General features: G+C 55.0%; 1 long non-coding RNA gene across 1 annotated transcript; it reads right to left on the bottom strand.

The window, feature by feature from the left end:
• Nucleotides 1–1,278: 1,278 nt before the first annotated feature.
• On the bottom strand, nucleotides 1,279–11,384 carry LOC140398852 (uncharacterized). The gene is made up of 3 exons (XR_011937594.1): nucleotides 11,328–11,384; nucleotides 7,320–7,373; nucleotides 1,279–1,333 (listed from the first exon to the last, which is right to left on the bottom strand). It is a non-coding gene; the product is annotated as an uncharacterized lncRNA (long non-coding RNA).
• Between the last annotated feature and the right edge of the window lie 1,514 nt (nucleotides 11,385–12,898).

The raw sequence follows: 12,898 nt of genomic DNA, 5'->3' as shown, positions 1-12,898 counted from the left end.
TAATTGTATATTGGACTGTTAAATCATATTTTTGGAGAGTGTTTATCTGAGACAAGGCAGTTGCCATTTAGTTTTAGTTTTCGTTTTTGTTATATATTATTTATTCTTTGTTTATAAAACAGGTCATTGTTATTTATATTATTGTGTAAAGGATACACAATGTACTGTGATGGTTGACCAAAAATTTTCAATAAAATATTTAAAAAAAAAAGAGATGAATCTGACTGGAACAGAGCAATGAGAAGAGCTCCCTCCCCCGGGGCAAATACTGTCACCGAGGCAGTCAGAGTTCACTCGGAGGGGCAGAGTAATCAGCAGAAGACCCAAACTTCCTCCAGCAACAGACAGGCTCATTACCCGGTGGAATTTTAAAAATTAAATTTACAGTACACAATTCTTTTTTTCCCCCAAATAAAGTGGCAATTTAGCGTGGCCAATCCACCCACCCTGCATATCTTTGGGTTGTGGGGGTGAGACCCACGTAGTCACGGGGAGAATGTGCAAACTCCACACGGACAGTGACCCGGGGCCGGGATCGAACCTGGGACCTCGGCGATGTGAGGCAGCAGTGCTAACCACTGCACCACCATGCTGCCTTCACATAGGACAAGAGACAGCATAACAGCACGGGGTTAGGCACAGAGTAAAGCTCCCTCTTCACTGTCCCCATCAAACACTCCCAGGACAGGTACAGCACGGGGTTAGATACAGCGTAAAGCTCCCTCTACACTGTCCCCATCAAACACTCCCAGGACAGGTACAGCACGGGGTTAGATACAGAGTAAAGCTCCCTCTGCACTGTCCCTATCAAACACTCCCAGGACAGGTTCAGCACAGGGTTAGATACAGAGTAAAGCTCCCTCTATACTGTCCCCATCAAACACTCCCAGGACAGGTACAGCACGGGGTTAGATACAGAGTAAAGCTCCCTCTGCACTGTCCCTATCAAACACTCCCAGGACAGGTTCAGCACAGGGTTAGATACAGAGTAAAGCTCCCTCTACACTGTCCCCATCAAACACTCCCAGGACAGGTACAGCACGGGGTTAGATACAGAGTAAAGCTCCCTCTGCACTGTCCCTATCAAACACTCCCAGGACAGGTTCAGCACAGGGTTAGATACAGAGTAAAGCTCCCTCTATACTGTCCCCATCAAACACTCCCAGGACAGGTTCAGCACAGGGTTAGATACAGAGTAAAGCTCCCTCTATACTGTCCCCATCAAACACTCCCAGGACAGGTACAGCACGGGGTTAGACATAATGAAGTTTATACTGACTCGATTTCCTTTTTCACCAGGAAGGCCAGGGAGTCCATCAAAGCCTCGGTCACCCTGTCAAATCAGACAGAATTTTAGTTCAATCAGAAACTATAGCAATAATTTTCTTACATCAGCTCCTGTCCGGTCTGTGTGTGTCTCAGTGTCAGCTCCTGTACGGTCTGTGTGTGTGTCTCAGTATCAGCTCCTGTACGGTCTGTGTGTGTGTGTCAGTGTCAGCTCCTGTACGGTGTGTGTGTGTGTGTGTGTGTGTGTGTGTGTGTGTGTGTCTCAGTGTCACCTCCTGTCCGGTCTGTGTGTGTGTGTCTCAGTGTCAGTTTCTGTACGGTCTGTGTGTGTGTGTGTCTCAGTGTCAGCTCCTGTACGGTCTGTCTGTGAGTGTCTCAGTGTCAGCTCCTGTACGGTCTGTGTGTGTGTGTGTGTGTGTGTGTGTGTGTGTGTGTCTCAGTGTCAGTTCCTGTACGGTCTATGTGTGTGTGTGTGTGTGTGTGTGTCTCAGTGTCAGTTCCTGTACGGTCTATGTGTGTGTGTGTGTGTGTGTGTGTCTCAGTGTCACCTCCTGTCCGGTCTGTGTGTGTGTGTCTCAGTGTCAGTTCCTGTACGGTCTGTGTGTGTGTCTCAGTGTCAGCTCCTGTCCGGCCTGTGTGTGTTTCAGTGTCAGCTCCTGTCCGGTCTGTGTGTGTCTCAGTGTCAGCTTCTGTACGGTCTGTGTGTGTGTCTCAGTGTCAGCTCCTGTACGGTCTGTGTGTGTCTCAGTGTCAGCTCCTGTACGGTCTGTGTGTGTGTGTGTGTGTGTGTGTGTGTGTGTGTGTGTGTGTGTCTCAGTGTCAGCTCATGTACGGTCTGTGTGTGTCTCAGTATCAGCTCCTGTACGGTCTGTGTGTGTGTGTGTCTCAGTGTCAGCTCCTGTACGGTCTGTGTGTGTGTGTGTCTCAGTGTCAGTTCCTGTACGGTCTGTGTGTGTGTGTCTCAGTGTCAGCTCCTGTACGGTCTGTGTGTGTCTCAGTGTCAGCTCCTGTACGGTCTGTGTGTGTCTCAGTGTCAGTTCCTGTACGGTCTGTGTGTGTGTCTCAGTGTCAGTTCCTGTACGTTCTGTGTGTGTGTGTGTGTGTCTCAGTGTCAGCTTCTGTACGGTCTGTGTGTGTCTCAGTATCAGCTCCTGTACGGTGTGTGTGTGTGTGTGTTTGTGTCTCAGTGTCAGCTCTTGTACGGTCTGTGTGTGTCTCAGTATCAGCTCCTGTCCGGTCTGTGTGTGTGTGTCTCAGTGTCAGCTCCTGTACGGTCTGTGTGTGTGTGTGTCTCAGTGTCAGCTCCTGTACGGTGTGTGTGTGTGTGTGTGTGTGTCTCAGTGTCAGCTCCTGTACGGTCTGTGTGTGTGTGTGTGTGTGTGTGTGTCTCAGTGTCAGCGCCTGTACGGTCTGTCTGTGTGTCTCAGTGTCAGCTCCTGTACGGTCTGTGTGTGTGTGTCCCAGAGTCAGCTCCTGTACGGTCTGTGTGTGTGTCTCAGTGTCAGCTACTGTACGGTCTGTGTGTGTGTGTGTGTGTGTGTCCCAGTGTCAGCTCCTGTACGGTCTGTGTGTGTGTCTCAGTGTCAGTTCCTGTACGGTCTGTGTGTGTGTCTCAGTGTCCGCTCCTGTACGGTCTGTGTGTGTGTCTCAGTGTCAGTTCCTGTACGGTGTGTGTGTGTCTCAGTGTCAGCTCCTGTACGGACTGTGTGTGTGTCTCAGTGTCAGTTCCTGTACGGTCTGTGTGTGTGTATCAGTGTCAGCTCCTGTACGGTCTGTGTGTGTGTCTCAGTGTCAGCTCCTGTACGGTGTGTGTGTGTGTGTGTGTGTGTGTGTGTGTGTGTGTGTCTCAGTGTCAGCTCCTGTACGGTCTGTGTGTGTGTGTGTGTCTCAGTGTCAGCTCCTGTACGGTCTGTGTGTGTGTCTCAGTGTCAGCTCCTGTACGGTCTGTGTGTGTCTGTGTGTCTCAGTGTCAGTTCCTGTACGGTATGTGTGTCTGTGTGTGGGTATGTGTGTGTGTCTCAGTGTCAGTTCCTGTACGGTCTGTGTGTGTGTGTGTGTGTGTCAGTACCTGTACGGTCTGTGTGTGTCTGTGTGTCTCAGTGTCGGCTCCTGTACGGTCTGTGTGTGTGTGTGTGTCTCAGTGTCAGCTCCTGTACGGTCTGTGTGCCTGTGTGTGTGTCTCAGTGTCAGCTCCTGTAAGGTCTGTGTGTGTGTCTCAGTGTCAGCTCCTGTACGGTCTGTGTGTGTGTGTGTGTGTGTGTGTGTGTGTGTGTGTGTGTGTGTGACTCAGTGTCAACTCCTGTACGGTCTGTGTGTGTGTCTGTGTCTCAGTGTCAACTCCTGTACGGTCTGTGTGTGTGTGTGTGTCTCTCAGTGTCAGCTCCTGTACGGTCTGTGTGTGTGTGTCTGTGTGTCTCAGTGTCAGCTCCTGTACGGTCTGTGTGTGTGTCTCAGTGTCAGCTCCTGTACGGTCTGTGTGTGTGTCTCAGTGTCAGCTCCTGTACGGTCTGTGTGTGTGTCTCAGTGTCAGCTCCTGTACGGTCTGTGTGTGTGTCTCAGTGTCAGCTCCTGTACGGTCTGTGTGTGTGTGTCTCAGTGTCAGCTCCTGTACGGTCCATGTGTGTGTCTCAGTGTCAGCTCCTGTACGGTCTGTGTGTGTGTCTCAGTGTCAGCTCCTGTACGATCTGTGTGTGTGTCTCAGTGTCAGCTCCTGTACGGTCTGTGTGTGTGTGTCTCAGTGTCAGATCCTGTACGGTCTGTGTGTGTCTCTCAGTGTCAGCTCCTGTACGGTCTGTGTGTGTGTGTGTGTGTGTCTGTGTGTATCACAGTGTCAGCTCCTGTACGGTCTGTGTGTGTCTCAGTGTCAGCTCCTGTCCGGTCTGTGTGTGTGTCTCAGTGTCAGTTCCTGTACGGTGTGTGTGTGTGTGTGTGTGTGTCTCAGTGTCAGTTCCTGTACGGTCTGTGTGTGTCTCTCAGTGTCAGCTCCTGTACGGTCTGTGTGTGTCTCAGTGTCAGCTCCTGTCCGGTCTGTGTGTGTGTCTCAGTATCAGCTCCTGTACGGTCTGTGTGTGTGTGTGTCTCAGTGTCAGTTCCTGTACGGTCTGTGTGTGTGTGTCTCAGTGTCAGCTCCTGTAATGTGTGTGTGTGTCTCAGTGTCAGCTCCTGTACGGTCTGTGTGTGTCTCAGTATCAGCTCCTATCCGGTCTGTGTGTGTGTGTGTGTGTGTGTGTGTGTGTGTGTCTCAGTGTCAGCGCCTGTACGGTCTGTGTGTGTGTGTGTGTGTCTCAGTGTCAGCTCCTATACGGTCTGTGTGTGTGTGTCTCAGTGTCAGCTCCTGTACGGTCTGTGTGTGTGTGTGTGTGTGTGTCTCAGTGTCAGCTCCTGTACGGTCTGTGTGTGTGTCTCTCAGTGTCAGCTCCTGTACGGTCTGTGTGTGTGTGTGTGTGTGTCTCAGTGTCAGCTCCTGTACGGTCTGTGTGTGTGTCTCTCAGTGTCAGCTCCTGTACGGTCTGTGTGTGTGTGTGTGTGTGTGTGTGTGTGTCTCAGTGTCAGCGCCTGTACGGTCTGTGTGTGTGTGTGTGTCTCAGTGTCAGCGCCTGTACAGTCTGTGTGTGTCCCAGTGTCAGCTCCTGTACGGTCTGTGTGTGTCTCAGTGTCAGCTCCTGTCCGGCCTGTGTGTGTCTCAGTGTCAGCTCCTGTACGGTCTGTGTGTGTCTCAGTGTCAGTTCCTGTACGGTCTGTGTGTCTGTGTGTGTGTGTGTATGTCTCAGTGTCAGTTCCTGTACGGTCTGTGTGTGTGTCTCAGTGTCAGTTCCTGTACGGTCTGTGTGTGTGTGTCTCAGTGTCAGTTCCTGTACGGTCTGTGTGTGTGTGTCTCAGTGTCAGCTCCTGTACGGTCTGTGTGTGTGTCTCAGTGACAGCTCCTGTCCGGTCTTTGTGTGTGTGTGTGTGTGTGTGTGTGTGTGTGTGTGTGTGTGTGTGTGTGTGTGTGTCTCAGTATCAGCTCCTGTACGGTCTGTGTGTGTGTCTGTGTGTCAGTTCCTGTACGGCCTGTGTGTGTCTCAGTGTCAGCTCCTGTACGGTCTGTGTGTGTGTGTGTGTGTGTGTGTCTGTGTCTCAGTGTCAGCTCCTGTACGGTCTGTGTGTGTGTCTCAGTGTCAGCTCCTGTACGGTCTGTGTGAGTGTGTGTGTGTGTGTGTCTGTGTGTGTCTCAGTGTCAGTTCCTGTACGGTCTGTGTGTGTCTCAGTATCAGCTCCTGTACGGTCTGTGTGTGTGTGTGTGTGTGTCTCAGCGTCAGCTCCTGTACGGTCTGTGTGTGTGTGTGTCTCAGTGTCCGCTCCTGTACGGTGTGTGTGTGTCTCAGTGTCAGCTCCTGTACGGTCGGTCGGTGTGTGTGTGTGTGTGTGTGTGTCTGTGTATGTGTCTCAGTGTCAGCTCCTGTACGCTCGGTGTGTGCCGTGTCTCAGTGTCAGTTCCTGTACGGTCTGTGTGTGTGTGTCTTAGTGTCAGCTCATGTACGGTCTGTGTGTGTCTCAGTGTCAGCTCCTGTACGGTCTGTGTGTGTGTGTGTCTCAGTGTCAGCTCCTGTACGGTCTGTGTGTGTGTCTCAATGTCAGCTCCTGTACGGTCTGTGTGTGTGTCTCAGTGTCAGCTCCTGTACGGTCCTGTGTGTGTGTGTGTGTGTGTGTGTGTGTGTCTCAGTGTCAGCTCCTGTACGGTCTGTGTGTGTGTCTCAGTGTCAGCTCCTGTACGGTGTGTGTGTGTGTCACAGTGTCAGCTCCTGTACGGTCTGTGTGTGTGTCACAGTGTCAGCTCCTGTACGGTCTGTGTGTGTGTCTCAGTGTCAGCTCCTGTACGGTCTGTGTGTGTGTGTGTGTGTCTGTGTGTGTGTGTCTCAGAGTCAGCTCCCTGTACGGTCTGTGTGTGTGTCACAGTGTCAGCTCCTGTCCGGTCTGTGTGCGTGTCACAGTGTCAGCTCCTGTACGGTCTGTGTGTGTGTGTGTGTGTGTGTGTGTGTGTGTCTCAGTGTCGGCTCCTGTATGGTCTGTGTGTGTGTCTCAGTGTCAGCTCCTGTACAGTCTGTGTGTGTGTGTGTGTGTGTGTGTGTGTGTGTATCTCAGTGTCAGCTCCTGTACGGTCTGTGTGTGTGTCTCAGTGTCAGCTCCTGTATGGTCTGTGTGTGTGTCACAGTGTCAGCTCCTGTACGGTCTGTGTGTGTGTGTGTGTGTGTGTGTGTGTCTCAGTGTCAGCTCCTGTACGGTCTGTGTGTGTGTCTCAGTGTCAGCTCCTGTACGGTCTGTGTGTGTGTCACAGTGTCAGCTCCTGTACAGTCTGTGTGTGTGTCTCAGTGTCAGCTCCTGTACGGTCTGTGTGTGTTTGTGAGTGTGTGTGTGTCTCAGTGTCAGCTCCTGTCCGGTCTGTGTGTGTGTCACAGTGTCAGCTCCTGTACGGTCTGTGTGTGTGTCACAGTGTCAGCTCCTGTACGGTCTGTGTGTGTGTGTGTGTGGTGTGTGTGTGTCTCAGTGTCAGCTCCTGTACGGTCTGTGTGTGTGTCTCAGTGTCAGCTCCTGTATGGTCTGTGTGTGTGTCACAGTGTCAGCTCCTGTACGGTCTGTGTGTGTGTGTGTGTGTGTGTGTGTGTCTCAGTGTCAGCTCCTGTACGGTCTGTGTGTGTGTCTCAGTGTCAGCTCCTGTACGGTCTGTGTGTGTGTCACAGTGTCAGCTCCTGTACAGTCTGTGTGTGTGTCTCAGTGTCAGCTCCTGTACGGTCTGTGTGTGTTTGTGAGTGTGTGTGTGTCTCAGTGTCAGCTCCTGTCCGGTCTGTGTGTGTGTCACAGTGTCAGCTCCTGTACGGTCTGTGTGTGTGTCTCAGTGTCAGCTCCTGTACAGTCTGTGTGTGTCTCAGTGTCAGCTCCTGTACAGTCTGTGTGTGTGTGTGTGTGTGTGTATGTCTCAGTTGTCAGCTCCTGTATGCCGCACTCAGAGAGTACTATGTTTTCGTACTGTGATTTGCTGCAGAATCTGTGGTTACCTTCCGCCCTGTTGTTCCCGGCATTCCTCTGGATCCATCCGACCCTGCCCGGCCCTGACAAAGCAGAAAATCAGTCACACAGTGAAAAGCATCGACTCTCACTGGGGTACAGGGTCCCCTCCTCTCCTGAAGGTGCTGACTCTCACTGTGGTACAGTCCCCCTCCTCTCCTGAAGGTGCTGACTCTCACTGGGGTACAGACCCCCTCCTCTCCTGAAGGTGCTGACTCTCACTGGGGTATAGACTCTCCCTACTCTCCTGAAGGTGCTGACTCTCACTGGGGTACAGGGTCCCCTCCTCTCCTGAAGGTGCTGACTCTCACTGGGGTACGTGTCCCCCTCCTCTCCTGAGGTGCTGTCTCTCACTGGGTTTACAAGGTCCCCTCCTCTCCTGAAGGTGCTGACTCTCACTGGGGTACAGACCCCCTCCTCTCCTGAAGGTGCTGACTCTCACTGGGGTATAGACTCTCCCTACTCTCCTGAAGGTGCTGACTCTCACTGGGGTACAGGGTCCCCTCCTCTCCTGAAGGTGCTGACTCTCACTGGGGTACGTGTCCCCCTCCTCTCCTGAGGTGCTGTCTCTCACTGGGTTACAAGGTCCCCTCCTCTCCTGAAGGTGCTGACTCTCACTGGGGTACAGGGTCCCCTCCTCTCCTGAAGGTGCTGACTCTCACTGGGGTACAGGGACCCTCCTCTCCTGAAGGTGCTGACTCTCACTGGGGTACAGGGTCCCTCTCCTGAAGGTGCTGACTCTCACTGGGGTACAGGGTCCCCTCCTCTCCTGAAGGTGCTGACTCTCACTGGGGTACAGACCCCCTCCTCTCCTGAAGGTGCTGACTCTCACTGGGGTATAGACTCTCCCTACTCTCCTGAGGTGCTGACTCTCACTGGGGTACAGGGTCCCCTCCTCTCCTGAAGGTGCTGACTCTCACTGGGGTACGTGTCCCCCTCCTCTCCTGAGGTGCTGTCTCTCACTGGGTTACAAGGTCCCCTCCTCTCCTGAAGGTGCTGACTCTCACTGGGGTACAGACCCCCTCCTCTCCTGAAGGTGCTGACTCTCACTGGGGTATAGACTCTCCCTACTCTCCTGAAGGTGCTGACTCTCACTGGGGTACAGGGTCCCCTCCTCTCCTGAAGGTGCTGACTCTCACTGGGGTACGTGTCCCCCTCCTCTCCTGAGGTGCTGTCTCTCACTGGGTTACAAGGTCCCCTCCTCTCCTGAAGGTGCTGACTCTCACTGGGTACAGGGTCCCCTCCTCTCCTGAAGGTGCTGACTCTCACTGGGGTACAGGGACCCTCCTCTCCTGAAGGTGCTGACTCTCACTGGGGTACAGGGTCCCTCTCCTGAAGGTGCTGACTCTCACTGGGGTTACAGGGTCCCCTCCTCTCCTGAAGGTGCTGACTCTCACTGGGGTACAGGGTCCCCTCCTCTCCTGAAGGTGCTGACTCTCACTGGGGTACAGGGTCCCCTCCTCTCCTGAAGGTGCTGACTCTCACTGGGTTACAGGGTCCCCTCCTGTCCTGAAGGTGCTGACTCTCACTGGGGTACAGGGTCCCCTCCTCTTCTGAAGGTGCTGACTCTCACTGGGGTACAGAGTCCCCCTCCTCTCCTGAAGGTGCTGACTCTCACTGGGGTACAGAGTCCCCCTCCTCTCCTGAAGGTGCTGACTCTCACTGGGTTACAGGGTCCCCTCCTCTCCTGAAGGTGCTGACTCTCACTGGGGTACAGGGTCCCCTCCTCTCCTGAAGGTGCTGACTCTCACTGGGGTACAGGGTCCCCTCCTCTCCTGAAGGTGCTGACTCTCACTGGGGTACAGGGTCCCCTCCTCTCCTGAAGGTGCTGACTCTCACTGGGGTACAGGGTCCCCTCCTCTCCTGAAGGTGCTGACTCTCACTGGGGTACAGGGTCCCTCTCCTGAAGGTGCTGACTCTCACTGGGGTACAGGGTCCCTCTCCTGAAGGTGCTGACTCTCACTGGGGTACAGGGTCCCCTCCTCTCCTGAAGGTGCCTGACTCTCACTGGGGTACAGGGTCCCCTCCTCTCCTGAAGGTGCTGACTCTCACTGGGGTACAGGGTCCCTCTCCTGAAGGTGCTGACTCTCACTGGGTACAGGGTCCCTCTCCTGAAGGTGCTGACTCTCACTGGGGTACAGGGTCCCCTCCTCTCCTGAAGGTGCTGACTCTCACTGGGGTACTGAGTCCCCTCCTCTCCTGAAGGTGCTGACTCTCACTGGGGTACAGAGTCCCCCTCCTCTCCTGAAGGTGCTGACTCTCACTGGGTTACAGGGTCCCCTCCTCTCCTGAAGGTGCTGACTCTCACTGGGGTACAGGGTCCCCTCCTCTCCTGAAGGTGCTGACTCTCACTGGGGTACAGGGTCCCCTCCTCTCCTGAAGGTGCTGACTCTCACTGGGGTACAGGGTCCCCTCCTCTCCTGAAGGTGCTGACTCTCACTGGGGTACAGGGTCCCTCTCCTGAAGGTGCTGACTCTCACTGGGTACAGGGTCCCTCTCCTGAAGGTGCTGACTCTCACTGGGGTACAGGGCCCTCTCCTGAAGGGTGCTGACTCTCACTGGGGTACAGGGTCCCCTCCTCTCCTGAAGGTGCTGACTCTCACTGGGGTACAGTGAACACATGCCCAGTTTATTTCCTCTCTCTGTGTAACTTATCTCTTGGTGTCCAGGCCTCATTCTGGGAAATCTACCCTGAACTCCCCCCGGCTCAGAAAAACCTTCCGCCCGGCCCCCCGGGGGCCGACTTCTCTCTAATGCACATTCCAGGTTCTCAATCTGGAAATAATCTTTCCTTTTCTTCCTCTCTGGTTCATTATCGATTCTCTTCCATCTGTGCCTGCCCAGCCTCCAGTCCCAACAACACTGCCCCTGATAAACCCCATCAGAAACATTCCTGAATTTGAAGAATTCAACTGTCTCCATATCCAGCCCACCTCACCATTCCCTCATACCCTCCCTCTCCCTACACTCCCCTCACCCCCTCCCCACACTCCCCTCATTCCCCTCCCCTCACTCCACTCCCCTCTCACCACACTCCCCTCACCCCTCCCCTCATTCCCCTCCCCACACTCCCCTCATTCCCCTCCCCTCCCCACACTATTCTCCCTCCCCCCACACTCCCCCCCCCCACACTCCCCTCCTGACATTCCCCCCTTCCCTCACTCCCCAAAATACTCCCCCCCCACACTCCCCTCTCCGACACTCCCCCTCACCACATTCCCCTCCCCCTCCCAACACTCCCCCCTCCCGACACTCCCCCCTCACCACATTACCCTCCCCCCTCCCCTCACTCCCCCCTCCCCACACACTCCCCTCCCCACACTCCCTCGCCCCTGATTCCCCTCCCCTCCCCACACTCCCCCATCACCACACTCCCCTCATTCCCCTCCCCTCACCACCCTACATTCCACCCACCTCACATTCCCCCCCTCCCCCCCACACTCCCCTCCTGACACTCTCCCCCCTCCCTTCATTCCCCCCCACACTCCCCCCTCCCCACACTCCCCTCCTGACACTCCCCCCCTCCCCACACTCCTCTCGCCCCTCCCCTCATCCCCCCTCCTCCCGTCATTACCCTCCCATCCCCCCCTCCCCTCCCGACCCCCCCCTCACCACACTTCCCTCACTCCCCTCTCCTCACTCACCCCTCCCCTCACTCCCCTCACCACACCCCCCCCCACCATTCCCTTCTACCCCCTCCCCACCTGCCCTCCCCACTCCCCTTCCCCTCCCCACACTCCCCTCCCCCCTTTCACTCCCCTCCCCTCACTCCCCTCCCCAACCTCCAATCCCTGCCCCCCCACTCCCTCCACCCTGACCCCCTTCCTCACCCATCCTCCCCACCATGACCCCCCCTCATCCTTGACCCAACCCCTCCCCCACCCTCCCTACCCTAACTCTCACCCTGAACCCTGCCCTCCCCTCCCTCCGCTTTGGGGAGAATTGGAACCCTAAGTAACCCAGGCAGTGGGAGGGTCAGGAACACGGTGTGCACTCACCCTGCGGCCTGGTTTCCCTGTGGGACCAGGAGGACCCTGAGCCCCTCGTGGACCCTGTGTTGAAGAGAGAAGGAAGCAGTGAGTGACTGGACACCTGGAAGTCTCATCATTGTCGACAAGTTCAAATCACCCATCACAACCTCAGCACATCCCAGCTGACAGCCAACCAGGAGCTTTCAAACATTGTGATCGTGGAGCAAACTTTGCAACCAGTTCATACACAGCAAGATCCCACAGTTCATACACAGCAGATCCCACAGTCAACAATGTGATAATAACATATTATCTACGTTCAGCAATGTTAATAGAGGAACAGGAGATGACAGAGACCCTCCCACCCATGCAACCATGCAGCAGCCTGATTAATGCACCTGCTGAAAGAATGCATCGTACAACAGTGCAGCACTCCCTCAGTGCTGACCCTCTGACAGTGCGGCACTCCCTCAGTACTGACCCTCCGACAGTGCAGCACTCCCTCAGTACTGACCCTCTGACAGTGCGGCACTCCCTCAGTACTGACTCTCTGACAGTGCAGCACTCCCTCTGTACTGACCCTCTGACCGTGCGGCACTCCCTCAGTACTGACCCTCTGACAGTGCAGCACTCCCTCAGTACTGACCCTCTGACAGTGCAGCACTCCCTCAGTACTGACCCTCTGACAGTGCTTGCACTCCTTCAATACTGACCCTCTGACAGTGCAGCACTCCCTCAGTATTGACCCTCTGACAGTGCAGCACTCCCTCAGTACTGACCCTCTGACAGTGCGGCACTCCCTCAGTACTGACCCTCTGACAGTGCGGCACCCCCTCAGTACTGACCCTCTGACAGTGCGGCACTCCCTCAGTACTGACCCTCTGACAGTGCGGCACTCCCTCAGTACTGACCCTCTGACAGTGCGGCACTCCCCTCAGTACTGACCCTCTGACAGTGCGGCACTCCCTCAGTACTGACCCTCTGACAGTGCGGCACTCCCTCAGTACTGACCCTCTGACAGTGCGGCAATCCCTCAGGCTGACCCTCTGACAGTGCGGCACTCCCTCAGTACCGACCCCTCTGACAGTGCAGCACTCCCTCAGTACTGACCCTCTGACAGCGCAGCACTCCCTCAGTACTGACCCTCTGACAGTGCAGCACTCCCTCAGTACCACACCCCTGTCTGCATCAGTGTGGCCGAGGTGGAGATGGTTAGCAGCTTCAAATTCCTAAGTGTGCACATCAGTACAAATCTGTCCGGATCTACCCAGGCTGCGCTACCACCAAGAAAGCACAACAGCGCCTATACTTCCTCAGGAAACTAAGGAAATTCGGCATGTCCACATTAACCCTGACCAACTTTTACAGTTGCACCATAGAAAGCATCCTATCGGGCTGCATCACAGCCTGGTATGGCAACTGCTCGGCCCAGGACCGCAAGAAACTTCAGAGAGTCGTGAACACCGCCCAGTCCATCACACGAACCTGCCTCCCATCCATTGACTCCATCTACACCTCCCGCTGCCTGGGGAAAGCGGGGCAGCATAATCAAAGATCCCTCCCACCCGGCTTACTCACTCTTCCAACTTCTTCCATCG

The sequence above is a fragment of the Scyliorhinus torazame genome, chromosome 22 (assembly GCF_047496885.1).
Source record: "Scyliorhinus torazame isolate Kashiwa2021f chromosome 22, sScyTor2.1, whole genome shotgun sequence".
Lineage (NCBI taxonomy): Eukaryota > Metazoa > Chordata > Chondrichthyes > Carcharhiniformes > Scyliorhinidae > Scyliorhinus > Scyliorhinus torazame.
Note: the sequence above shows the minus strand (reverse complement) of the source record. Positions and strands in the feature narration are given on the sequence as shown.